The 27,630-nt window shown below is 43.9% G+C and overlaps 1 long non-coding RNA gene across 1 annotated transcript in view; it reads left to right on the top strand.

The window, feature by feature from the left end:
* LOC129045873 (uncharacterized) overlaps positions 1-27,630 on the top strand; it is a 129,450-nt gene that overhangs the window by 56,012 nt on the left and 45,808 nt on the right. The window contains exons 4-5 of the long non-coding RNA XR_008506261.2: positions 5,149-5,264; positions 20,203-20,329. This is a non-coding gene — a long non-coding RNA (uncharacterized LOC129045873). The remainder of the gene's footprint in view (positions 1-5,148; positions 5,265-20,202; positions 20,330-27,630) is intronic.

Raw genomic sequence — 27,630 nt, 5'->3', positions numbered from 1 at the left:
TCCAGATGGGTTTGTGTATGAGTGTATGCTCTTGTGGACCTGCGTGTGAGTGCAAGCGTAAGCATGCGAGACTGATTATGCATGAGTGTATGTGCATGTCTGGGCAGGGGTGTGTGCGTGTGCAACAGTGTGAGCGTGAGTGTGTGTGTGTGAGTATGGATATGTGGGCAGACATGAGTGATTATGCTTTGGGCAGTAGGGTGGGGATATCACAATCAACAGCCCATCTGAAACTTCTCACTCCAAATGAGCTTCTTCTTGGCATAGCTTTTATGTGTCAGTGTGAGATGAGTCCCTTGTCCTCCACCTGAGAAAATTACTAAAAGACTAAATGCTCTCTTTTGTTAGAGCACACCTGGGGAGGCACACCTGTCCTGCAGCATGACCAGTTTCTTCACGCCCAAACCCACTGATTTCTTTCCCACAGAGGAACTCATTTCATCCTCTTGAACTTTCTCTATTTGCTCCTTATGATAATCCCTAGGCTGAATATAGCCATCTCCCTCTTTCTCACCTCCTTTCCAGACAAAATAACTGGTTCCATCCACTTCTGTGTGCTCCCTTTCCCAGCCCCTGAATGCTTGGGCTGCTCTACTCTTTCCACGTTGTGCTTCTCCACTTTCTTCTGGCTTCTCTTTATGCCCACGGGAAGCCCCATGTTTTCCCAATAGCTTAAGAAAGTGGACTTTGTTTCCTTCTCTTCACTGAGGATCAAATAGAGATGGCTACCTTTCCAGGGAGGGTCTGCGTGTCTCAGTAGAGAAGTCATTTGCAAAGCCTGGTGGGATGAGATAGCAGGCATGCGTAGTTGGAAAAAAACAATCCTGGATGTAGAGTTCCCGGCATGAAGAGTGGACCCTACCTTACCGACTGATACGAGGGAGAGAGTGCCGCATAGGTAGTCCACTGGACTTACGTTTATGTAGGAAATATGGTGGTTTGACCAAATTCTGATGCTTCTCACAAACCCCCATTGTTACAATGAGAGAGAATAGGAGTCTTGACCACCTCTCTATGCCTTTTATAAGAGAGCCACCTGGCTGGCTCTGCTGCTTCATTCCCCCACTGGAGAAAGCTGGTTGCACGCATATCATGGCTATAGCCCGGCAGCACAGGCTCTGATTTATTTATTTTTTAAAGTATAATTGACATGCAATATCCTATTAGTTTCAGGTGTACATTGTGGCGACGTGATATTTTTATACACCTGATATTTTATCAGCCGCAGTTCATTTGTAAATTATTCACCTTTCAAGAGTCAGCCTTTGCTCAGGGCAGCCCATCATCACCACCATAAGGACTAAGTGAGGAACTGTAGTCTGAGGATCTTGCATAGTGCTTGGCATATAATAGGCATTTAATAGGTGAAAGCCAACTGGTCTTAGTAATTACAGCTAGAAAAGATAAATGGTAAATTCTCAGATAGGAGAGTTGGAGTTGGATGTAAGGGGCCCTGTTGGGTGGCTACTGTCCAGGAGAAAAGATGATGAGGGCAATAATGATTGTAATGGGGAAGAAGGCAGAGATTCAAGAACTGTTAGGAGGCCAAGTCTTCAGGACTTGCTGGTCGACTGGGTGTTGCAGGGAGGGAAAGAGAAGACTGAGGATGATATCCAAGATTTCCCTTAGCCAGCTGGGAAAATGATGCAGTGCAGTTAACAGAGAGAATGTTAGGGGGAGAAGGAGGCTTATGGGGGAATATAAAGCACTGAGTGTTGTACATGTTGAGGGTGCTTAGAGGACACCCAAGTGACGATGGACAGCCAGCAGGCAGTGTACCCTGAGACTGAAACTAAGGAGGAGGTGAGGCTTGGGAGCATCACTTCTTCTGGGCCACACCCAAGCCCAGAAATTAGCGATGACTGTAAATGTGTCTCCTTGACCTCACTAGTCTTGTATCTTCCTTACTCTCTATTTGCATTTAGCAGAATAGCGCTATTGTGTAGAAAACCAAATTGCCTGGCCTGGATTCCTGTTCCCCCAATGTGTTTCCCTCTTTATGCTGCTCCCTCCTTTTGGAAGACCTTTCCAACTTTCTTCACCCAGTTAATTCTTACTCAGCCTTCAAGACTCAGCTCCAGGTTCGGGGAGCTTTTTAAATATTTAAATCAAATTCTACAAACAGCCCTCAGGATTCCCATAGTCCTCAAGGCAAATACACCAGCTGGTTTTGACAACTCACCTTGAGTCACATCAGCAGATGCCTGTGTGTCGTTGGGTTTTCCTCTCCCTTTCCCTCCTTTCTTTCTCTTCCAGGCTTCTTTTCCTTTTGTGCCTGCAGTTTCACATGCTGCAGGGCTGAGTGGTGACTGCAAATCAAGAAGCTTCCCTCGCAGTGGGCTTCTGCCTTGAGGTGCCCCTATGCCACCCTTGTCCCGGGATTTCTCAGCCACTCCACTGTGATCTGCATTGGCTTATTGAAAGTCAATCACAAGTCAAAATGATAAACTCACATGGGAGAGCATGGTTGTTTAGGCCCAGCAGCTCTGGAATCGATACCTTTAATTGTCAAACTTAAAGTGAAATAAAAATAGGAAGGAAGGAAGGGAGAGAGGGAGGGAGGGAAGAGGGAGAAAATAAGGAAATAAGGAAGGATTTATTGAGTTTCTACTGTGTACTAGACTTTTCCCAAAAAGCTATTGATCCATAGGTTCATTCAACTTCCATTTATCACACATCTGCTCTGTTCCATATATACCAGACACTGTGGATATAGAGGTGAATAAGCGCTCACCCGAGCTTTAAAAAGCTTACAATCTAGGGGGACAGACAAGCACCTAATGAATGCACAATGAAGTGATTTTGATGTGCAAAGGCTGTAGAAACACAGAGAAGAGAACAGTTTTCTCTGGTTGGGGACAAAGGTGAGTCAGGGGAGACTGCACAAAGGCCTGATAGGTGTTCTTGAGCTGAGATGGGACCGAAGACTATCCTGAGCAGAGATCTGCAGACACAAACTCATGGGAGCTCACACAACGCCTGCATGTTTGGGGATTATTGAGTACTTTGGCTCTGAGTGGCTCCTATTTTCCAGGGCCCAGTAGTCTAGCTCCCTGAATATTTACTTCCTTTATTTGCTTTTAATAATTAAGCACTAAGGAAGTGGCTTTGATTGTCAGTCTCACTCTCGGGGTTAATTAGATATTTCTAAATAACTTGCCAAATGCTTGCTTTTGTCGCAAGCTTGGCTCCCCCTTTCTCTCCCTTTCCCCAAACACTGATTTCTCTGGAGAGCTCTTGTTGGAGAATTGACTAGAGCTAATTATTCCAGATAATTAAGATCGCTAAGCAAAGCAATTTAATTCTTTCTATTTCTTTCTTTTTTTTTTTTTGAGAAATGTTAATGCCTGCATAGCATACCATCAATAAAACTCCTTTTAAAAGGTTAAGTTGGCCGAACACAATATTGAGTTGAGAATGACTAGGATCAAATGAAATCCAGTAAAGATATTTAGCAGAGTAATGAAGTTTATTCGGGACCAAATGGCTTTTCCTTATCAGAGTTTGCTTTTACTTGAGGCCATGTTGAAATGGGGAAGAACCAATCAGCCTAAGCCAATCGTGTGAAAAGAAGTTTGTTTTCCAGCACTCACCTTCTGTGTTTGTCCTGTATCACCATCCTCTGCCCTTTCCCCTTCTCCCTCCCAAGCATAAGGTCTTAGACTCTGGCTTTCCCCTCTTTCTCTTTCCCTTCCAAGACTGCAATTCACTCAGGTGTCCTACGCATTACGAATATGTGACAGGTCAGAACCCATGTGATGACTTTCAGAGGAGGATTGGAATGTATAGTATTGGAAAAACAACCTGAATGAGGTTGCCAACATTGAAACATTTGGAGATTTCACATAGACCCAGCTTCTAGAAGCCTGGCATTCCTGCACAGTAATAACTGACTGAACAAGCCAGTCGCTGTCCCCTTTAGACTAGGCATGTGGGCCCTGACTTGCCAACACCCACCCGTTTCTTATCTTCATGTATTGACCCCCTCACTTGGCCCTGTGGGCATTCAGGTTTGAAATCCCCAATGGAAACTGCTCTTTTCTCTTTCTCCCTTCCCCATGGTACCCACACTAGCATTTTCTCTTTTCTCGGACAGATTTTAATTTTGTGATAGGATAACAGTTTGATTAAACACATCCATTTATTGAGACTAAATGACTGATAGTCTGCTTAATCCCTCCAGGGATAATACATTTCCAAATAGTTTCACTTGGACCTCTCACTGTCAGGATTTGGGGCCATGTGCCAAAGGAAAGTGATGAATATTATGTGTAGTGTCTGAGGAGTATTGTGGATATAGCCAGGTTTTCCTGGGGTGTCTTCAGATACTTCCACAGTTATAGTGTCCTTTAGTGGACAGAGCATGGGCTTTGTAGGCAAACAGATCTGGGTTCACATCTGGATTGTCACTTATCTCTAGTGACCTCCTGGTTTCTGAGCCTCGGTTTCCACATCTGGAAATAGAGCTTGTTAGGATTGTTGGAAGGTCCTTTTGAACCGGCTGATGTAAAGTGCCTGAAACATAGGAGCTGCCCAAGAAATGTTCCTTCTTCCACTGCTGCCTTTCCTTTCCTTTGGCCTGGGGACAGATATACTGAATGTGTCTGGATGACTACAGCATCACTGTCCGATTTTTTTTTTTTTTTTTTTTTTCTGAGAGAGCATGAGGGACTGGGGAGAGGGGCACAGGGAGAGGGAGAGGGAGAGAGAGAATCCTCCAGCCGACTCCCCACTGAGTGTGGAGCAGGGCTCAATCTCATGACCCTGAGATCATGACTGGAGCTAAAATCGAGAGTCAGACACTTAACCAACTGAGTCACCCAAGTGCCCTTGTCTGATTTTTTATTTATAAAGTATTATATTTAAAATAAATGTCAGAAAACACATTCACCATTAGAAAAGCATGTACTTAAATTAATTGATTTAGTGATGTACATGCACAGCCATTGACCTAGCTAGAAACTACATGAAGCATAATTCACTCACTTATTCATGCTTTTATCAGTGTACCTATTTATTCAATAAACCTTAATTGGGTATGGTATTCAACAGCTCTTACTAGCTTATGATGTGGTTAGAAATAAACCCGAACTTCCATGACCTAAAACCAAACACTCATTTCTTCTTCATATTATGTACTGATCGCAGGTCAGCTCTGCTTGTGGTCCTGTTCCAAGATATGTTCTGGCTCCCGGGATCCAGGATGAAGGAGCGACCTCTGTCTGGGACACGCTGTTCTCATCGCAGAGGAGGGAAGGGAGAAGGTGAAATCATGTAATGCTCTTGAAGCTTCTTTTGGGAATTGGCTGTCACTTCCACTCACATCTTATTGGCTAAACGAGTCACATGATCATGCACATTGTCAAAGGGCTGGGAAACTACTCTTTCCTTTAGGAGAGCACTGCAGGGCATGAGTGGTAGGGAGGGATTGTTAATTCTCTTACGGAGAAGAGGGGAGAGGGATTGGGAAACTGTACTCAAAGTGCCGGGCATAACAAAATGGATATGTACTGTGTTCTCGAAGAACTCACAGCTCAGAGAGGAAGATGGACCTGGCAATCATTATTGTGAAATATGATTGATGGCTATAATACCTCACAATAAGCACTGATCTCAGTCATTTACATGTATTAAACAATTTAATTCTCCTACAACTTCTGAAGTAGAAACTGCTATTATCTCTACTGCATTTTTGAAGTGAGCAACAGCAATCAAGAAATTGAACTCAAGATCACATAGCAAGGGGCACCTGGCTGGCTCAGTCGGTGGAGCATGTGACTCTTGATCTTGGGGTTGAGAGTTCAAGCCCCACGTTGGATGTAGAGATTCTTAAAAATAATTTTAAAAAATCATTTCTTTCTTTCTTTCTTTCTTTCTTTCTTTCTTTCTTTCTTTCTTTCTTTCTTTCTTTCTTTCTTTCTTTCTTTCTTTCTTTCTTCTTTCTTTCTTTTCTTTCCTTCCTTTCTTTTTGTCTTTCATCACATAAGCAATATGCTGCAGAGATTAGACTCAAGCCCGGGTCATCTGGCTCAGGTATCTGTTTCCTTGACCATGGTACTGGACTGTTGACCTGGGTGTGACAGTTGAGTGTCACAGAGGCTCTGGTGGTAGAGGCTGGAGGTGGGGAAGTGGTGACATTAGAGGAGACTCTCCTTAATGACTGAGGAGGAGTTAGCCAGCTGGAGGAAAAGGCCCTCCTGATGGAGAGGAAAGAAGAGGCAGAGGTTCAGAGTGGAGCCATGTCTTGAGTGTGGCACCACGAGCACCACGGTGCTGCTGAAGCCAGAGGTTTGTGGCTGCAGAGTCAGAGAGGGGTCAGAGCCTGGGGTTGGCTTTTATTTTGAAGTCACTGGGGAGCCATTTAGGGTGGATTTGGGAGTATAGGATGGAAGTGGGGAGACTAATAGGAGACAATTGCAATACGCTCCTCTATCCCCTTCCCCAAAAGGGACTTTCTATTAGGAAATGACTTCTCCTATTTGCATGATCATTTTGTCCTAGCTGTCAGCCTCTTGTCTCCCCGGGGCAGGGGCACCGAGTGTGGAGTGGGGGGCCGGGGGGGCGCCCCGTGAGGGTCGAAGAGCCAGGCCATCTGACCCGCTCGCTGTCTTTTCTCCTGCATCACATTGTGCTGCCCTCCACAGGTCTGCAGACACACTGAGCATTTCTGTTTTCCCTCAGAAGCAGAATGTCGGCAGCTTTATTTTTCTCAAGGGTATCGCACTAAATGTTATTTATTGTTCTTACTCTGAATTCAGTGGTGTCTTTTTTTCTGTTTCCTTCTGACAGATGATTTGGTCTTGAACAATTAACAGACTGAAGGCTGTGTTCCTTCTCCTCATGGGCTCCCGCCAGGCACCCTTGGGAGCACAGGAGGAGAAAAGCTTTCTTCTTGATCCTATTACTGCTACGCGGCATTGGGAAGGATTAATTAACCCACCAGGTTCTGCTTCATTACCAGGAAGAAGGAAAAGCCCATGACAGTAGAATTCAAACATGGAAGATACAAAGCGCCCGAGAGCACTTCTAAGACTCAGCTGGGCCATGTGGTGCAGTGGCTGGGGGTTGGGGGAGTGACCTGGTGCGAGTTACAAACTCTCTTGGCCCTTGTGTATCATCCTCCGAATTTATACCTCAGCTCCACCAGATCGACTGTGTACTCTGACCTGAGCCCCAGAGAGGCCAATCAGCAACAGAAGCTTCTCGTCCCTCAGAAGCGCACTGTCTAGTAGGAATTGGGGAGCTGAATCATACCTACTTCCTCGGGTGGTGAGAATTCATTAAATGTGGTACCATGTGGGGGCGCTTGGGTGGCTCAGTTGGTTAAGCGACTGCCTTCGGCTCAGGTCATGATCCTGGAGTCCCGGGATCGAGTCCCGCATCGGGCTCCCTGCTCGGCAGGGAGTCTGCTTCTCTCTCTGACCCTCCTCCCTCTCATGCTCTCTGTCTCTCATTCTCTCTCTCTCAAAAAAAAAAAAAAAAAATGTGGTACCATGTGTGAAAGTGCTTTGTAATGAAGCTTTATGTAAATCTTGTTGTCAGTTCCACATTGATATTCAGACGTTCTAACAATTATTGCACAGTTATTGGGGCAGAGGACTGTACTTGGAGCTAATGGTTTTGTGAAAGAATTTGGAGACACTGGCTCTGCTGTGCAGGAAGGTCCAACAGTCACACACGTGAGACAGTTTAACAACAAAATCAGGGCCTTAAAGAAGTTTCATGTCACATGCTGGCCACGGCTGGTTGGCTGTGGCCATCTGCGTATCAGGCTGAAAGTATCATGGATTCTGAAGCTCTTTCTAGTCTAGTTTAAGAGGATGTAGCAGATTAAGGGGTGCCTGGGTGGCTCAGTCGGTTAAGCATTTGACTCTTGGTTTTGGTTCAGGTTGTGATCTCAGGGTCATAAGATAGAGTCCCGCCAGGGGCTCTGTGCTCAGCGTGGAGTCTCCTCGAGATTCTCTCCCTCTCCCTTTGCCCCTCTCCCCACTCATGTGCTTGCTCTCTCTCTCTCTCAAAAAAAAATATATATAAATAAAATATTTAAAAGGATATAGCAAATTATAAATGAATGCCATGGTCACAAGCTTGGCTCGTGATGATACACGTACTAGGTATTTATGATGCTCGATACTAGGTAGCACACTGGATGATAAAAACAACTGTTAACAGTAATTTAGCAGAAGTTGGCACCTGTGTGGGCTTGTGTGGTTAGCAAATGATGTAGAAGAATTTAATTGAAAGTTGAGCTTGGCCTTGAATTATGGGTAGAATTTCAGTGGGGAGAGAGGAAGACTATTTCAGTGAAGGGTTGCAAAATGCAGATCGCCCAAGAGCAGAGAGTGGATGGTACAGTACAGAGAACCCTGAACAGAGTCAGGACACCTGATTCAAAGCCTCGGTCTCCTGGAGGTGAGCCATGTGGCTTGTGGTGCTGTTGCCCGTATGGTCTCAGAGTTTTCATATATAAAATTATACAGCTCTACCTGATGTTCTTAAACATTCTTTTTAATTCTGCAAAACAGTGCATCTGTGGGCTAGATGAGCCTTTACCAAATTGTACTTCATGGAATGATGGTTCCATTAGCTGTTCTGTGAAAAATGAGTTTCATCATCAAATAATTTGGGGGAAATTCTGAATTCTATAGACTGTTGATTCCTATTCCTCTCCTTCTGTTCTTTCTTGAATCAACTTCAACTGGTCCTTAGAGTTGGGTTTGGTTTTTATTATAATTGTTATTATGATGGTAGTAAAGATGGGAAAAGGTGTACTCCACAGACATTTCAAAGTATAAATCAACAGAACTTGGTGATTAATTGCACATAGGTAATGAAGGAAAGAGTCAAAGCAAAGAAGACAAATGTCTCAATTTAGAATATGGTTAAAGTATGCCAAGGGAGTATTGATTGAAAAAGAGAAGTTGAGCCAGGTTTGGGGACATGGAACAGAGTTGGGGGAGGGAGAGGACCATCCTGCAGGCCAGGCGCTTCATGGATTTCATAGAAGAGATGCATCTAGATTACTCATAGCCATGGACATTTGTTGCAAATGTATAAGAAAGGGTGCAGGGGCACCTGGGTGGCTCAGTCATTAAGCGTCTGCCTTCGGCTCAGGTCATGATCCCAGGGTCCTGGGATCGAGCCCCACATCGGGCTCCCTGCTCAGCGGGAAGCCTGCTTCTCCCTCTCCTGCTCTCCCTGCTTGTGTTCCCTCTCTCGCTGTGTCTCTCTCTGTCAAATAAATAAATAAAATCTTAAAAAAAAAAAAGAAAGGGTGCAGAAGATGAGGTTATTACCTCAGCAGCCACACAGTGTTTGGATCTAAAGGGACCAACCATCTTGATTTGTCCACACAAGACTTTCAGTTCAAAACTGGGCAAGTCTTAGGCAAAGAGAATTGGTTACTCAATTAGGGTATTAGTTCCCTCACTCTAGGGTGGATAGCTGGATTCATCATCAAAGGACAATTTATTTGTTGCTAGCAATTTTTGCTGAGGAAGGATTCAAGAGAGGGATAGAGAGGGAAGAGGAGAAATAAGATGAGCAGAGAAAGAAAGAGGGGAAAAGGGAGGGAGGAGAGAGAGGAAGAGGGAGAATGGGTTGTCATGACCAGGCTTTCTGACCCCACCCAGTACATTAGTAGACTCATTATTGCAGCTAAAAGGGTAAAGCATGTAAACAGCTCATACATTTACTTTAACACAAATGCTTCCAGCTTCCCACACAGGACTCTACCGGAAGGTGCAGGAGATTTAAGGGACCTATCACTTCAGATAGCTCTTTGACTTCCAACCACCGACGTGCATTTTGCAATGTCAATGTCATTTCACAGAGAGGGAAGTTCAGCCGGAGTGTCTGAAGCCCAGGCCAGCCTGACCGCAGAAGGAGGCATCAAGGCTGGAAGTTGGGAGACCCAGGTCCTAGCTTCTTGTCTTCTATGTTGCATTGTGTGATCACGGGCAAGTGGCTTAACTTCTATGGATTTTGTTCTTCCAGCCTTTCAAAGGATGCAGTGACCCACTCTCTTTTTGCTGGGAGGAGCTAAGAAAGAAATTACCTAGCCCAGGGAGAAGAGGGCTGGTGCAGGCCCACTCCAGCCTGGTGTCACAAATACAAACACTGCATGGTTTAGTCTCCCTTATTGGTTACTTGGGACTTCAATCTCCCTGGGCTCTCAAAAGCCAACAGGAGCCACACAGCTAACTTCAGAGGTTATGATTTGATATAACCAGTGTATATATAAGAGGAGGCCCCCAGGGTCTCCCCAGACGGCAAGCGAGTCAGAGCTCGGCTCTGGGAGAGTCCAGTTGGAGATGAAATGAACTTTGGCATTCAAGCCTTATCCTCAAAGGCAGGCTGGGACTTGGAGCACAAGGTGAAGGTGGAGGTGGCAGGTCAGTCCTAGGCGAAAATCATGCAGTAGACGAAACCTGTCCTCAGAGCCAGATCCCACATCTGGGCAAGCGAGTGATAAGAACTGGAAGTTATGGTCCCCAGGAGAATATGTTAAAAGGGATCAGAGCTTTATCAGAGGAATGTCTGGGAAGTAGAGGTGGAATAGCTGGGAGCTGCCAAAAGTACAGGAATAGGAACGGGGGCCTGGAGGCAACGTGCACAGGCAGTGTTGCAGGCAACCAGCGCTGCACACAACTCCATGAGTTGCAGCTGAAAAGCTGGAATATACATTTGGAAGGTGAAGTCCAAGGTTACATCTTTCTCTCGGAGTCCTACCCTTTGGACCCAAGACTGTAATGAGGTATAATTACCGCTAGGTGGCGTTGCACGAATGCTTTTTTTAATTCCCCTGCTCATGAAAGAATTGCGCTCTGGATTTGTCTCCGAGCTCAGTCTTACACAAGCAACTGACTTCATCCCTGCCCCGAGCATCTACAGAACAGCTTTGGCACCCACGAGTGCCCACTGCACGGGAGGGCAGGTGTGCCTGTGTGTGTTTTGCGCGTGTGTGCAGGTGCATATGTGACCATCGATGTGTGCTTTTACTTCAATGTCAGTGACCAGCAAATGAGGCAGCAGGGACACTCTGGCAGCGACTGACCGCTCGGGACCACACTCTGTGAAAATGGATTGCCTCTGTCTTCTCTGCTTGATCTTCGCTGGGGAAAAAGATTTCAGGGCGTGCTCCTCGGCAGCCCTCTTCAGAACAAACACATTTGCATAGAAGACACTGAGTCTTCCGGTTGGCAAAGGCCACCTGGTTCCTTTGCCCTCTTTCCACCGTCACTTCTTTGCCTCTGCACTAGGGTTCTGTGGCTGGTGAAGGCTGCTTCTCGTCCTGCTCTGCTCTCCTGGGGTGTTAGCCACACTGTTCATCAACTTCGTGCCTCTGTATAGGATTTCTCCCAGCTTCCTATCCCCTGGGGAGCACCCAGGGGCCAAAGGAACAAAACCAGCCTTTCTCCATGTATCCAGGGTGCACTAGGGCTCACCTTGGGGGCAGGGGAGGAGGGTTACACATTTTTGTTAATAAGTCACATCAAAGATAATGTGTTGTCCCAAAGGAAAATGCCACAGGGCGAAAGAAACATTTAAAACTGCAGCAGAATAAATTCCATTTTGGCCTCGGTGGTCATCCTGTCAGCAAGTTTGCTCAATCTTCTGTTGGTTGGAGTCTCAAACCGAGTGCCAGGGGAAGAGTTTCACACGCACGCCTTGAATTTCTACCTCACGTGAGGCACTGGGCTAAGGGCCGCAGGAGAGACCCAGCTGGTAAAACTCAGTCACCGCTTTGCAGTAGATTTTACCCAATTAGAGATTTGCTAGCTCCCCCAGCCCCCCCCCCCCACGCACGCTGTGCTGGATGGCACACGTGTGCAACACACTCCCGTGAGCGGGCCCAGGTCGGGCACAGCTCCTTCCCGTGTGGGCTCAAATGCACACCTTTCCTTCCCTGTGTGAAAAAAAGCGTAACAGAAGAGTGAGTGATCCTGCAGGAATACTACTGAATCTGCTCCATTTTGCACATTCACAAAATTTGAGGCTATTTAGTCTAATAGATGAAAACGGTACATAAATAACTAGCACAGGAGTGAGGGAAGAAACAACACCTAGTGAATTCTGAGCTTAGGAGAGGGAGAAATTGCAGCCAACTGGGAGTAGGAAGGCAGGCACTAGGTAGGCACCATCATTTTTGATGGATGGATAAAGTTTTTTTAAGGGTTTTCTTTTCAGCTTTATTGCAGTATAATTGACAAATAAAAATCGTATTGTACAAATAAAATCGTAACATTGATATTTAAAGTGATGATCTGAGATGTGTATGCGTTGTGAAAAGATCCCCACCATCTAGCTAGTTAATATATCCATCACCTCACATATTTATCATTTTTTTTAAAGTTTTTTATTTATTCATTTTAGAGAGAGAGAGATAGAGAGTGAGCAAGAGCACGAGCAGGGGGGAGAGCCAGAGGGAGAGCTAGGAGCAGACTCCCCACTGAGCAAGGAAGCCAGATGCGGGGCTCCATCCCAGGACCCTGGGATCATGACCAGAGCCAAAGTCAAGAGCTGGATACTTAACCGACTGAGCCACCCAGGTGCCCCTATTTATCATTCTAATTTTTATTTATTTATTTATTTTTGGTGAGAATATTTAATTTCTACTCTGTTAGCAAATTTAAATAACATAATACAGGTAGTCAACTCTAGTCATGTTTTACATTAGATCCTCAGACCTGATTCTTCTTATGGTGAAAGTTTGTGTTCTTTTACCAACCTTTCCCTATTTTCCCCACCCTCTGCCCCTGGCACATTTCTATTCTCTGTTTCTGTGAGTTTGAGTTTGACTTTTTTTTTTTTTTTTTTTGGTTCCACATATAAGTGATACCAAGCAGTATTTGTCTCTCTGTCTGGCTTATTTCACTTAGCATTATGCCCTCAAGATCATCCATGTTGTCACAAATGGCAGAATTTCCTTCCTTTTATGGCTGAATCATATTTCATTGTATCTATCACATTTTCTCCATCCATTCATCCATTGTCCAACACTTGAATTGTTGCCGTGTTTTGGCCGTTGCAAACAAGGCTGCAATAAACAATGGGGTGTAGCTAAATGAGGTAGCAAGTTCCTTTCCTTTGTGTATACCCAGAAGTAGAAGTGCCGGATCATATGCTAGTTCTATTTTTAATTTTTTGAGAAACCTCTATAATGGTTTTCATAGTAGTTGCACCAATTTACATTCCCATCAACAGTGCAAAATTATTTTCTTTTCTCCACATCCTTGCCAACACTTAACTCTTATGTTTTGTATGATAGCATTCTAACAGATGTGAGGGGATATCTCATTGTGGTTTTGATTTGCATTTCCCTGATGATTAGTGATGTTGAGCACCTTTTCATGTACCGGTTGGCCATCTGTATGTCTTCTTTGGAAAAATGTCTGTTTAGTTTCCCTGCCCATATTTTGACGCCTTTTTCCCCCTATAGAGTTATATGAGTTCTTTACATATTTTGGATATTAACCACTTATTGGACTTATGGTTTATAAATACTTTCTCCCATTTCATAGGACGCCTTCTCATTTTCTTACTGGTTTCCTTTGCTGTGCAGAAGCTTCTTAGTTTAATGTAGTCCCGCTTGTTTATTTTTATTTATTTATTTATTTTTAAAGATTTTATTTATTTATTTGAGAGAGAGAATGAGATAGAGAGAGCATGAGATGGGGGAGGGAGAAGCAGACTCCCTGCTGAGCAGGGAGCCCGATGTGGGACTCGATCCCAGGACTCCAGGATCATGACCTGAGCCGAAGGCAGTCGCTTAACCAACTGAGCCACCCAGGTGCCCCCGCTTGTTTATTTTTGCTTTTGGTGTCTTTGCTTTTGGGGTCAAATCCAAAAAATCATTACCAAGACTGAAGTCAAGGAGCTTACCACCTGTGTTTTCTCCTAGGCATTTATGGTTTCAGGTCCCACATTCAAGTCTTTGTGTTGATTTTTTATATATGGTGTAAGAGAGAACTCCAGTTTTCCCAACACCATTTATTGAAAAGACTGTCCTTTCTCCCATTGTATATTCTTGGCTCCTTTGTCATAAATTAATTGACCAAATATACATGGGCTTATTTCTGTTCCATTGATCTATGAGTCTGTTTTTATGCCAACACCATACTGTATTGGTTACTATAACTTTATAATATAGTTTGAAACCAGGAAGTGTGATATTTTGATACAGCTTTGTTCTTCTTTTTCAAGATTGTTCTGGCTATTCGGGATCTTTTGTTGTTCTATATGAATTTTAGGATTGTTTGTTATATTTCTGTAAAAAAATGCCACTGCAATTTTGATAGGGATTGCATTAAATCTATAGATTGCTTTGGGTAGTGTGGACATTTTAACAATATTAATTCTTCCAATCCATGAGTCCAGAATATCTCCATTTGTGTCTTTTTCAATTTCTTTTGTCAACATCTTGTAGTTTTCAGTGTGTAGATCCTTCCCCCTCCTTGGTTAAGTTTATTCTTAGGTATTTTATTCTTTTTGCTGCTGTTGTAAATGAGATTGTTTCCTTCAAGGTATTTTTTAAATCTTTATTGAGATATACTTCAAATACTATAAAATTCACTCATTTAAAGTGTATAATGCAATGACTTTTAGTATATTCACAGCAGTGTGCAACTATCACAAATCCTATCACCAAATCTAAGTTTAGAACATTTTTGTCACCCCAAAAAGAAACCCGTCACTAATGAGCAGTCACCCCTATTTCCCACTCACCCCCGCCCACCACTCTCCAACCTCAGGCAACCATTAAACTATGTTCTGTGTCTATAGATTTCCCTACTCTAGACATTTCATATTAATGAAATCATACAATATGTAGTCTTTTGTGATTGCCTTCTTTGACTTAGCATGATTTCAAGGTTCATCCATGTTGTAGCATGTATTGATACTTCATTTCTTTTTATAGCAGAATAAATCCATTGTATGGATAGACCACATTTTGTTTATCCATTCATCAGTTGATGAACATTTGGGTCATTTCCACCTTAGACTATTACTATGAGTAATGGTGCAGCGAACACTCATGTACAAGTTTTGGTGTGAACAGAGGCGCTCATTCTTTTTGAGTGTATACCCAGGACTGGAATTACTGGGTCATATGTTTATCTCTATGTTTAACTTTTTGAGAAACTGCCAAAGAGTTTCCCAAACTGTCTGCACCTTATTACATTCCCACCAACGATGAATGAGGGCTCCAATTTCTCCATAACTTTGTTATTGTCTGTCTTTTTGATGATAGACATCCTGGTGGGTGTGAAGTGGTATCTCATTTGGTTTTGATTTGCATTTCTCTAATTACTAATGACGTTGAGCATCTCTTCATGTGCTTTTGGCCATTTGTGTTTGTGTTTGTGTGTGTGTGTTTGAGAAATGTCTATTCAAATCCTTTGCCCTCTTTTTAATTGGGTTCTTTGTCTTTCTGTTATTGAGTGGATGGACGAGTTTTTGAGAGGCAGAGTGAAGGAGTAAAAGCTTAGAAATGGAGAAGGGTGAATGCTAGCAAAGGATAGGAAATTAAACAGACTGGTCAGAGCATAGCATGGCATAGGAAATGTGAATCTGTACTTAGCAGAGATGGCTGTCAAACATCTCTGTTTATTTATCAAGTGGGGACAACAGTGAGACAAAATATGATAAAGAACCAGTGTTTACACACAGGATAAACTCATAAATAGAAGGTAATACCACTGTCTTAAATGGGCTGGTCACTGATTTAGGAATATTATGTGTGATCTGGTTTAATCCTCCATTCTATGACTTATCCCATTTTCCAGATGAGGGAACTAATGATCAGAGAAGTTAAGTAACTTGTCCCAGGTCACTTAACTAATAAATGGCAAAGGTGAAATTCAAAACCAGGTCTGTCAGCCCCTGAAGTACAAGAGACCGACAGTGTGCTAGTTGGGAGATAGAATTAGAAAGGAAGGCTTGGGATCTTGTGGTACAGGGCCTTGACTATTCAGGAAAAGTTTATGCTTAATTTGCAGACATGGGATAGCTGCCATGTATTAGCTAGGGCAATTAGGAACTACATTTTGAAAACGTAGAACAGCGTGGTTGGGAATGGGGAAGGCCAGAGCTGGGAGGCAGGTTAGGAAGCTATTAAAAGAGCCCAGCTGAAGTATATGGAGAACAAGGACCGAAGAGATCACAGGAACCCCGGGCAGGAAGACAGACAGAAAGTGCTGTGCTCAGGAGAGCTAGTTATTACATTTTCAGCCAATTGTTAAATGCTGCCTTTATTATGAATTAAATTACATCAATGTATAATTAACATTTTTACATTAAGAACAAAGGTAATAGACACTCCAAAGTCATGGCTTCCTAATGATTTCATGGTATTTTGCTATTATCTGTGCTCTTGAGCTTATTTTCATTTCTTTTCCCTGTGTGGTGGAAATGCTCTATGAACGGTGCTATTGTCCATCTCTTCCCAACTTCATTGACATTGCGATGGTACCTTGATATTGGCCGTGATAGAGTATTTATAGCACCAAAATTGACAAATCAATAAGTCAGGGTTTTCTTTGGGGGGGGGGGCTGCTGTTGTTAAAGGTTTACATGCACCCCGCTGGGGAACAGAGGTGTTGGGGAGGCAGAATATGTAGAATCGGGGAGTTCTGTAGATAGATGTAGTGTGAAAGGGCAGGCAAAGATATGCAAGGTTTCTGGTCTGTGACACATGCCTGGAAGAGCTGGCTATCCTGATGCACATGAGGAATGTGGGATGTGGAGCAATGGGAAAGACAGACTGGCCAGAAACTCTTCCTCCAGCAGACAGGTCTGGTTCAGGGTTTGAGATAAGAGGAGGGATAGGTACAGGAATGGTGGTACACACAGGACACCTAACTTGAGTCTTTGCATACTTCGTTGGTCACCTGATTTCTCCAGCCACAAGAGAAAGGGTGGAACTTTCCAGGGCGAAGACCGTTTTATCTGTGCCTGAGTGCTCACTTCATGGGGGTCTGCTAGGGGCTAAGTAGGTAGGATTTGAACTGAATTCTCCTTTCTGGGAGTCAAACTGGAACCACTGCTCTCCATCTTTCTCGGACAGTTCAGAAAAAAATCCAACAGGGTCAAGGTCTCTGGGGATAACAGCTGGGGTGGGAATCCAATGTCTACTTACAACTAACCATCAGAACTTGGACAAGTTACTTAACTGCTCTAAGCCTCACTTTCTCATCTGTTCAATTAGAATGTTGGACTAAGAGCTTTCCCAGCTTGGGTTCTATGAGCCTTTGCCCTTCACACCATGTCTCCTTGATATCTCCTCAGCCACTGGGCAGGCTTGCCTGAGTTCTAGGGCTCTGCTCCCAAGATGGTAATCTATGAAGCAATCATTCACCTGGCCATCATCCATCAGGTGGGAAAGGGGGACCTGTGATCCTGTCAGCCTAAGTAAAGGTGACATAGAAGGGCTTTATCAAATGAAACGGGACGGATGGATGGCGGGCTTCCCAGTGTCAGGGAAATATTGATTCAGGCAAATATATGATCCTTCACATGAATATCTCAGAGGCTGTTGCTAAAAGAGACACTGCAGTATGGAGAGTGTCTTTTCCACGATGAAGGATGGCTTTTTAGTGCCGCACCATTGCAATGAGAAGTGATGCGCAGAGCCCCAGCCTCACTCCCTGGGCCTTGCATTATAGAAACAATGATGCGCTCTCATTACCGCAGGTAAGTGGAGAAATGTACGATTATGGTCCTAGTAAAATCAGAGGAAAAGAGACGGCGGCAGCTTCCCCAGGGATCCAGAGTTGCCTGGGATTAGGAAGGGTGCAAGGCTGCTAATTGTACTTTTCGGAGCTGCCTGCTGGAGGGAGTTTTGAGGTTACTGCTGACTCCCTGCATTCTCTCTCTTGCTGACAGTCAGTGAGCACACAGGGGCCCTTTATCAGGCCTCAGTTGTGCAACTTATTGTAATCACCAGTGAAATGATCTTAATCACAGATGACCTAACGCACTGTATTGGTATTTGAGCATATAAACCAACCTGCTTTGCTGATGCAGGAACTGGACTCAGAGAGGTCAGGGGGCTCATTGAGGCTATTCTGCTATCTAGCACGAGGACTAGGACCAGGATTCAAGCTTCCTAAATAAATGATCCAGGGCTGATTCCACTATATGCAATTCTGAAGCATAATACAAAGCCCCATGCCCCATTTGAAAATCTCCAATGCTGCACTTCATCCACACTAGTGTTAAAGAAAGAGACAATTTTTTTGTCAGCCTTTCTACTTTTGGCTTGAGAGGGTCCACCTGTTTCTCAGTCTCGGCTGTGCTACTTTCTATTTTGTGTATTCCAAGTACTTAACTCTTTCTAAGCCTCTGTTACCACATCTATAATATGGAGATGAATCCGTTCCGAGTGTATTAATTGAGCATCTATTATATGTCAGGTAGTATGATACAGATGTTGCTAATAATAGCACCTAACTCACAGGTGTTTTGACAAACATGAAATGAAGACAAGTAAAGTGCTAAGCGTCATGGCTGGTCAATGATAAATATTCAGCCGGTTTTGGCACTTAGCATAGGTCAAGTTCCTCTACGTGCCCTTATTTCCCTCCTTTTACATCCATTTATTTGAGGACCTGATAAAATCTTGGGGTTCAGCAATGAATAAAACATAGTCCCTGCTATTGACAAGGTCTGTCTTACGGCGCAGGTCAACCTGGGTTTGAATCCCACCTTCGCTCCTGGCATAAGCCTACAGGCTTCTGTGAGGTGTCAAGATTATATATATAGAAGTCTAGTCCAGTGCCTGGAACACAGTTAGCATTCAGTTAATGATGCTATCATTATTATATTATCGTTACTATCAGGTTATTGTTAAACAGAAAAACAGATACTTTCAATGCAATGTGAAGATGCTAGAGGGAACAAAAAGAAAAGGGCCCATAAAGGGATGAGTTCACAGAGCTGGTTCTTGACAGATACCTTGAAGTTGCTCTGGAAGAAAAGGAAAAGAAGATCTGCCAGAGCAGAGGGAATAGAATTTGCAAAGGCTGGAATGTTCAGGGCGGAGGACAAGCTCTGTGTGGCTGGAGGAAAGGGACCATTGAGGAGGGTGTAGCAAAGTGTGGCTGGAAAGATGGGACAACATTGTCAAAGGTCGTAGAAGTTACTAAGGAGTGCGTCTCGTAGAAATTGGCAGTGGGGGGCCATGGCAGAGGTACAAGGGCATATTTTGGGTTGGGCGACAGAGACCAGGCTTTGATTACCTGTGGCACGCTGCTTTCATCCCACCTACTCATCGAGCTAAATTCCCAGGCAATAGCAACAAAACTCGTGCTCTCCTGTCCTTGTTATTGGGGTGCCGACCTTGGGGTGGTCTGTGGTCACCATGCCCCTCTGCATGGCCCTGCCTTGCCTGGAGCTCCACTGAGCATCTGAATTCATCTCCAAAGGCAGAAGGAAGAAAAGTTCTGAGCCAGGCTGTTTGACCAAAGCTTAGCAGAACTCAGTTTCCCAAGTGTACGCGTTCCGGAGACTTGAAGGCTCAGGCAGTGTCCCTGGGGTCGATGCTCCGAGCGTGACACAGGAGATCCTACCAATCAGTCTCCCTGGGTGGGGAAAACGAGGAAAAAGCAGACAGGAGCAAAATCTCTCCTGCAGGCTGACCAAGTGAGGGAAATTTCAGAGGCTCCTTGTTCTTCCTCTGCTTCTCTTTCATCGTTGTATGTTGGGACATTTCCTGAGGGCTGCCTTTCTGTTCTGTGTTAATGATGGACTGTTTTCCACTTACCCCTTTGAGATCTTAGCCCTGTTATTAACTTGTCAACAGGTTTCCCCTCCATTTTAATTACTCTTGCTCAGCAGCAGATGGTGGAACACAGCTGATTTCCAAACCGCTTCCCCCGTTCAGGAGTGGTTGTTCCCTCTTTGCCAGCAACCTCTGTGAGTGAAAGTCACCTTGTCCATGTGGCGGCTTTGCTGGCCCAGTTCTCCCTCTGTTTCCTTCGGTGGCAGGAAGCTGCTTTCCCTCACTGCTTCTGGGAGTTTTTGAAGGCATGTCAAACTTCTCACCCCAGACGGCAGGACTGTGTTTACGGAGCAGAGAATCCAGGTCCTGTCCTTCTTGTCCTTTCTGTCTTCTTCAGAATGAACTGCCTTGATCCCCTGTAAATAGGAGGTGAAGTCTACTGGTATCAGCCCTCTGATTTCTTGTCCTAAATCTTCCAGAGCCTCCGGTGTTCCACGGAACCCAGCTGGGTTCTCCATGAGATCAAGGCCTCTCCTGACTCCCCTGACCAGAAATAGGTACATGGCAGCAACCGGCCCTCAGAAGACGGGAAATCCGCTTTCTCAGGTAATCCTTACCTGTAAAACCGCTTAATCTCTGGTTAGTGGTCACTCCCTCAAGCTAATTTTTTCCCCCTTAGACAAGAGCTTTCAGGATACCGTGCCTTAGCCCGTAGTGTGGTGGTGGGGGGAGCCTCGTGGGCAGACAGACCTTTGAGGCTCTCGAGCTGCATGTACTACGTGAGCAGCTGCCTCTGCCCGGCTGTTTCTGCCTGGTTAGCTTTTCCTCTGGCTTTGCTGAGAATCATCACGGGGATGATGGCTCATGATAAGGATCTCAAGGTTGTTCCGATGTGGCTGAAGAGAAGAGTGGCTTCTCGTTTCTAAGATTCCTCCAGTCAGGACCTTGGAATTAGTCCCCACTTCTCTGGGTTGTCATCTCTTATTTTGTATATATGATGTGACTCCCCAAATAAATCATAACTTCCATGAGGTTAGGGACACGTACCGATGCGTTCTGCAGATCATGTTAGCAGGCGATCCTTGTTCAAGGTCAGAGATAGTCATTATCTTGATAGTCGTTTTATTTAATAGTTTCAAAACTATGTGAGGACAGGTACCATGATTGCCCTTTTACAAATGAGGAGGGAGAAAGGTTGAAATGCATTGGTCGGGGCCCCAAAGCTAGTAAGTGGCAGAGTCAGGATTTTGAACCCAGCTTGGCAAATCCTGTGCACTTTCTCCCACATCATTCCAAATGGCATAAGACCAGTTTTCTCGGCTTCTAGGCTATATGATGACCGAGTCTGTGTCTCAAGTTCTTGCTCCTGAACTTAGCAGCCTCATCTGTTATCTGGTCAGTGCTGATCGCAGTGAGCCAGCAGAGGGGAGAGCGCCGGGAGAGCCGGTGGGGACGGACAAGACTCCGAGGGCAGGCATCTGGGCTTGCAGTCTGATAGCCTGGCTTTTCCACCCTTCATTAATTTTGATTTTATTTTGTTTCAAAGACATGCGTGTACACAATGTTTTTTTTCTAAAGACATTCCTCGTTTGAACTGCAAAATCAAGAACGTGATTTGAGGGACAATCTTCTCAATACCCCCGAGGATGATGAATAACTGGTACCACCCTAGATGCATGGGGAAGAGATGAATTTGTCATGTGCGATGCATATCTTAGGGCAGTGGTTCTCGAACTGTGGTGCTTGGCTCCCTGGATGTCCCTCAGACCCTCTCAGGAGATGCCTGAGGTCAAATGACTTTTCATACTAATACTAAGACATTACTTTCCTTTCTCACTGGGTTGACATGTGCAGTGATTGTGGAGAAGTCGTGGTGTGTGGAATGGCTGGAACCTTCGCATGAATCAAGCAGTGGCCCCAAACTGCACCCAGCATCATAGTTTTTACCACCACGCATCTGCTGAAGAAAAAAAAATCAGGTTTTCCCTCAGAATTCCTTCATTAGGTCCTTAAAACAATTTCTTTGTGTGACAAAGTAAGAAGTGTTTATAAACTCCCAGGTCCCATGAGGATCTTGAGGAAAAGCAGTTGTGTGATGGTTTGAGCTGTGGGCGAACCAGCTACTTTTTCCAAAGCACAGCACTTTTGCTTGAAACAATGACTGATTGACAAACTGTCACTATTCATATTTGGGTATTGAAAATGCATAACGTGGGCCAGTCATTTCAAGGAAAACAACTGACAGTATTCTTGCCTAAGATAAAATTGAGCTTTCAAATGAAAATTAGATTTTGGAAAACCTGTATGTATCACTGTAAGTGCAACAGCTCCTCAGTTGTTAAAGATTTTTCTGAGGAGATCGATGATGATATTAATGGTTGTATGATTTTTTTTGATATTGTATGAAATACGTCAACATGGAAGATGTGCATAAGTCAGTAAATAAATATTTTCCAAATGACCAAAGCATATTGTTATAAAGTCATGAAGGGATACAAGAACCATTCAAAGTACAAGATAGGCCAGTGGATTTTAGTGTAACAGAGTACATAAAGTTCACTGATATGATTTCAGATTCCATGTCCAATATTCTGCACGAATTGCTATGAGAAAGGCAGGCAATCTCATCGTCTCTAATAGCTTCCTAAGAAAGATAGATGCACAGGAAGTCAACTTCTTGAGAACTTGCCTGTCTTAAAATAACATTATTATAGGGGCGCCTGGGTGGCTCAGTCGTTAAGCATCTGCCTTCGGCTCAGGTCATGATCCCAGGGTCCTGGAATTGAGCCCCGCATCGGGCTCCCTGCTCTGCGGGGAGCCTGCTTCTCCCTCTCCCGCTCCCCCTGCTTGTGTTCCCTCTCTCGCTGTGTCTCTGTCAAAAAAACAAATAAAATCTTAAAAAAAAAACATTATTATACTCTCCTACTTAATTGATAGTTTTGTTTCGAAAAAAGATTGTACACTGTCTCTTTTGTCTTGAGTGTCCTGAAATATCAGGTTTATTCGACAGTGTCTGTTTGTTCTTATTCATTTCAATGCTGATGGATACTCGGTAGATCCTTTCAACCTGGCAGCTCACGTCTTTTGGATCTGGGAAATTCTCTTGAATTGTTTCATGTTTGCTTTCATGTTCTCCAGGGTCTCTTTCTAGAATTCGTTCTATTTGAATATTGGACATTCTAGTTTTCTTATTCTTGGATTGGTCTTCTAATTTTATTATTCTTTCTCTTCTCATTTTCCTTCTGTTCTCTCTTTTTTTCTTTCTCCCTTCTGGTTAATTCCTAGGAAATGTACTCAATTTAATCTTTGAACTCTACTGAGTATTTGATTTTTACAATTGTCTATTTAATTTCCAGGGACACTTTTTTTTTTCCCTTAATTTTCCTTTACCACAGTGTGGGGTTTCTGCTTGGTGGATACAGTATCTCTCCTGTTATCTTTCTGAGAACACTGATGGTACAAAACTTGAAATGTTTTGTTTTCCTAGGATTGTGTCTGTTTCCTGCAACTTACTATTTTCCCTTTGATTTTTGTGTCTATCTTTCCCATGAGGGGATTCCCTCTGGTGTTCAGGAATCCTTGGTCATTTGCTTATGGTTATGAGCAAACACTAAAAAGCAAACTGAAATCTCTGCGCATATAGGTGGGATTTGTTGACTGTTGAGCTTTGCTATAATGTGGTCTGTGGGGGCCATTTGTTGGGAAACCTCCACTGTGAAAATCTTTAACTCTTTCCTTTTGGGCTGTCTTAGAGATGTTTCTGGAAGAAATGTCTTTCAAATATCTATTTTACAGGCCTAGCTAAAGCATTCTGGAAACTGACTGGAGGGAGAAGGCTCAAGGCCACAACGTATTGCATATAAATATTCATTTTGTGCTTGCTTATAGTATGACCTCTGCTTCAACTCTCGTTGATATTCTCCATTCCAAAGACTCTCTGCAGAGATTAAATTTTCAGTGTTCCTGGGCTTGGAAGAGGCAAGTCATCCAGGTACTTGGAAGGGGAGAAGAGATCTGGTTGTCCGTTATTTTTAAAATAAATTATGTCATATTTATATAAAAGACAATATGCAAATATCACATACAAAAGCATACAAGTGATACATATGTAAATTATGACCCTCATTAATAAGGTGCACAGCAATTAAGAACTAGAACATTCTAAATATTTTTGCACCTACATCTGTGCTCTGTTTCTTTCCCATCTCCCAGCCTTCTTTATCGTCCTGACCCAGAGGTAATTACTATCATAAATTTTGTATTTGTCATTTCCTGCTTTTAAAAAATAGTTTAGGGGTGCCTGGGTGGCTCAGTCGGTTAAGAGTCTGACTCTTGATTTCAGCTCAGGTCATGACCTCAGGTTGTGGAATCAAGCCCCTCGTTGGGCTCCATGCTCAGTGTGGAGTCTGCTTGAGATTCTCTGTCTCCCTCTGTCTCTGCCCCTCCCCCTGCTTGCTCTCTCTCTCAAAATAAATAAAGTCTTAAAAAATAAAATAAAATAAAAAATAGCTTAATGTATATACCATATATGTATAAATCCATAAGCAATATATGGTTTGGTTTTGTCTGTTTTGAGCCTTATAAGAATGGTAGCATACTACATGTAGTTCTTCTATAATTTGCTTTTTTTTCATTCAAGATATGTTTCCTAGAATAACTGCTTCTAAGCAGACTTTAGGTCAGTCCTCCTGTTTGCAGTTCCAACTTCATCCCCACTTCCAGAATTGCCTAGTGCGGCCAATCCCTGAGCTTTTGGAGTTTCCTCAGTGTAAATTGCCTTACGTGTTGGATTTCTCTACTACCAGCTTAGGGTTTAACTTTTTCAAGGTTGCTAAATCACCACATTACTATTTTTAGGTGTTTTCCAGCTGCTAAAATGTTGCTTGTGCCTTTTGGTTTTGTTTTTCAAGGTTTACGCTTTAAAACCCCTTGCGGTTAAGATCAGTGAGGTTTGGGGAGGGAAGCGATGTGACCGTGTGTTTAATCTGTCATCATTATTTATGAGTCTTTACTTCCTCCCTTCAAATGGATTAAAATCACCCAGGATAGTCCAACTTTACCACATGTCAGTGGCACCCTCATTTTCAGAGCCCGCTCTATAGATAGATACATATGCATGCACATGTGCCTTTGCGAGAGCAGGATCACGTGTGTGTACAAGTGTGCAGATAGGTCTCCAATGCTCCTTTTTGCCGTGGGTTTCATGGCGACTTACTCAAGCGTACTGAATGGCTGTTGTCTGTCGTGCATTATAATAGGCACATCAGGATATAGCTAGTTATGGTTCCTTTCCTTAGAGAGTTTATACTATAGAGAAAAAAAATGTAAACCCATGAAATAGTACGACGTGATACATAATCACTTTGAAATTGCAAGGCATTGGGATTGGGTGGTGTAGGACTGAACAAGGGGAGAGAGATGGGGGTATACTAAGGGTGTGCTTTGGAGGAGACAAACGGAATGGAGGCCATTCCAGAAGGGGGGCCCTTGGTACACCCTCTCTTTGGCCTACGGAGTGCTAGCTCTGCTAGCATGCTACATCCTTGGATGTGCCAATATCTTCCCTCTTACAGGAGACAGGCTCATGCTGTTTCCTGCCTGGAATACTCTTTCTCTCATTCTTCCCTTAGGTCACTTCAAAATGTAAATTAGGGGCTCCTGGGTGCCTCAGTTGGTTAAGGGTCTGCCTTCAGCTCAGGTCGTGATCTCAGGGTGCTGGAATCGAGCCCCACATCAGGCTCCCTGCTCAATGGGGAGCCTGCTCCGTCCTCTCCCTCTGCTCCTCTCCCCCCTGCTCATGCTCCCTCTCTCTTTCTAATAAATAAATAACATCTTAAAAAAAAAAAACACCTTAAAATTTTGCTTCCTCAGGTAAGCTTTCCTTGACTCCCTCAACCAAATGACTTGCCTCCTTCCACCCTCATCTACAAAGTTCTACACTCAGCATGCATTGTACTTTTCCTTCTCAGTTTCTCCACAGATTTTTAATTGTACATTCATTTGTGTGATTAAATGATCTACTATCTATTTTTCACATGAAATATGAAATTCAGAGCAGAAGAAAGAGGCTGTTGTGTTCATGGCTATATCACTGATGCTTAGCACAATGCCCAGCATGTGGAGGAGCTGTGTGGACAAGGAAGGGTGGACAGAGCGAGGAGTCTGAGGTACCCAGCCTCCAACATGGCCCCCCACTGCTCTCCACCTCCTAGTGTTCACACCTTTGTATAGTCCTCTAACATTGCCCTAGGAAGTGCTGTGTGACCAAAAGAATATGCATGGCACTTCTGAGATTGGGTTATGAAAAAGTATAACCTCCATCATGGATTCTTTCCCTCTCTATTATTTGCCTTGGGGCAAACCGTGTCCATGTCTTGAGGACACTGGGCCCATGTATCAAGGAACTGAGGTTTCTGGCCAATAGTCAGGGAGAGATTGAGGCCTCCCAACAACCACATGACTGAGCTTGGAAGCAGATCCTCTAGCCTTAAGAAAATCCCAGCCTTGGCTTATAGCTTGAGCACCACCTCACGAAAGATGCCATGCCAGAACCACTCAGCTGAGCTACGCCTGAATTCCTGATCTCAGAAACTCTGTGAGATCCTTAGTGTTTGTTTTAAACTGCTAAATTTGGGGGTAATTTGTTATGCAGAAATAGATAACCGATACGGGGCTTAGTGAGAGAAATAGGTGCATTAGAATAATCCTGCTTCTTGTCTTGATCCATTTAAACAATGCTCACTTGTGGCTTCTTCTGAGGGAATCTTGGATCTTGGACCCATCCCTTTGGAGAGTCTTTATTTTTGTCCCAGCTATTCCCTCATTGAATGGCTTTCTCTATTCCTGTGTTTCAATCCTCTGGTGCTTGTCAGAGGGGCTCTGACTATACTCACAGCTTGAATCTTCTAATAGATTCAAAAGCTCTAGCTAACTCTGAACACAGATCTCTTCAGGGTGTGGTGAGGAGGTTCCTTCTCCAAGTTAAGATTTACCAGGATGCCTCATCTTGAAAATCGTCTCTGGAAGGAGGAGAGAAGGTAATGTGTGCCACAGGGGCCTCACTTCCTTTCAGATGTAGGGGAAGTGGCTGCCCTGAAGAGGCTGTGGGGGATTAAGGTTCCCTCACCTATAAAATGGGGGTAATGATATTATTCATCTTCACAGAGTTGATAGAATAATTATACAAGGCAGCTGTTTAGCACAGGGCCCAATGAATAATGGTGACTGTTTTGATTGCAAATGACAGACTAAAACTGAGTCAGAAGCTAGTGTCATGTTCTAGATTTGCCTTCAATTAACTGTGAATTTGGGCAAAAGGTTTAAGTTCTTGGTACTTTCATTTCCTCATTTATAAAATGAGGGGGTTGGGCAAGTCAGTGCTTTTTAAAAAATTTTTAAAAAAATTTTAGGGTCGTCTGGGTGGCTCAGTCGGTTAAGCATCTGCCTTTGGCTCAGGTCATGATCCCAGAGTCCTGGGATCGAGCCCTGCATGGGGCTTCCGGCTCAGCAGGGAGCCTGCTTCTCCCTCTCCCTCTGCCTGCCACTCCCCCTGCTTGTGCTCTCTATCTGTCTCTGTGTGTCAATAAATAAATAAAAATCCTTTAAATAAATAAATAAATAAATTTTAATTAATTAATTTTAGTTTTTAGGGAGACAGCGTGCACACAGGGAGGGACAGAGAGAGAGAATCCCAAGCAGGCTCCATGCACGGCGCAGAACCCAACATGGGCTCGATCTCAGGACCCTGAGATCATGACCTGAGCTGAAATCAAGAGTCCAACACTTAACCAACTGAGCCACCCAGGAGCCCCATGTCAGTGTTTTTTTAAAAGTGTGATCCAAAGAACTATTTACATCTGAATCACCCAGGTGCTTAGTAACATAATGCAGATTCCTAGGCCCACCAC

This window comes from Mirounga angustirostris, unplaced genomic scaffold (genome assembly GCF_029215605.1).
Source record: "Mirounga angustirostris isolate CCGP_5_RB_7025 unplaced genomic scaffold, mMirAng1.0.hap1 SCAF_6, whole genome shotgun sequence".
Classification (NCBI taxonomy): Eukaryota; Metazoa; Chordata; class Mammalia; order Carnivora; family Phocidae; genus Mirounga; species Mirounga angustirostris.
Note: the sequence above shows the minus strand (reverse complement) of the source record. Positions and strands in the feature narration are given on the sequence as shown.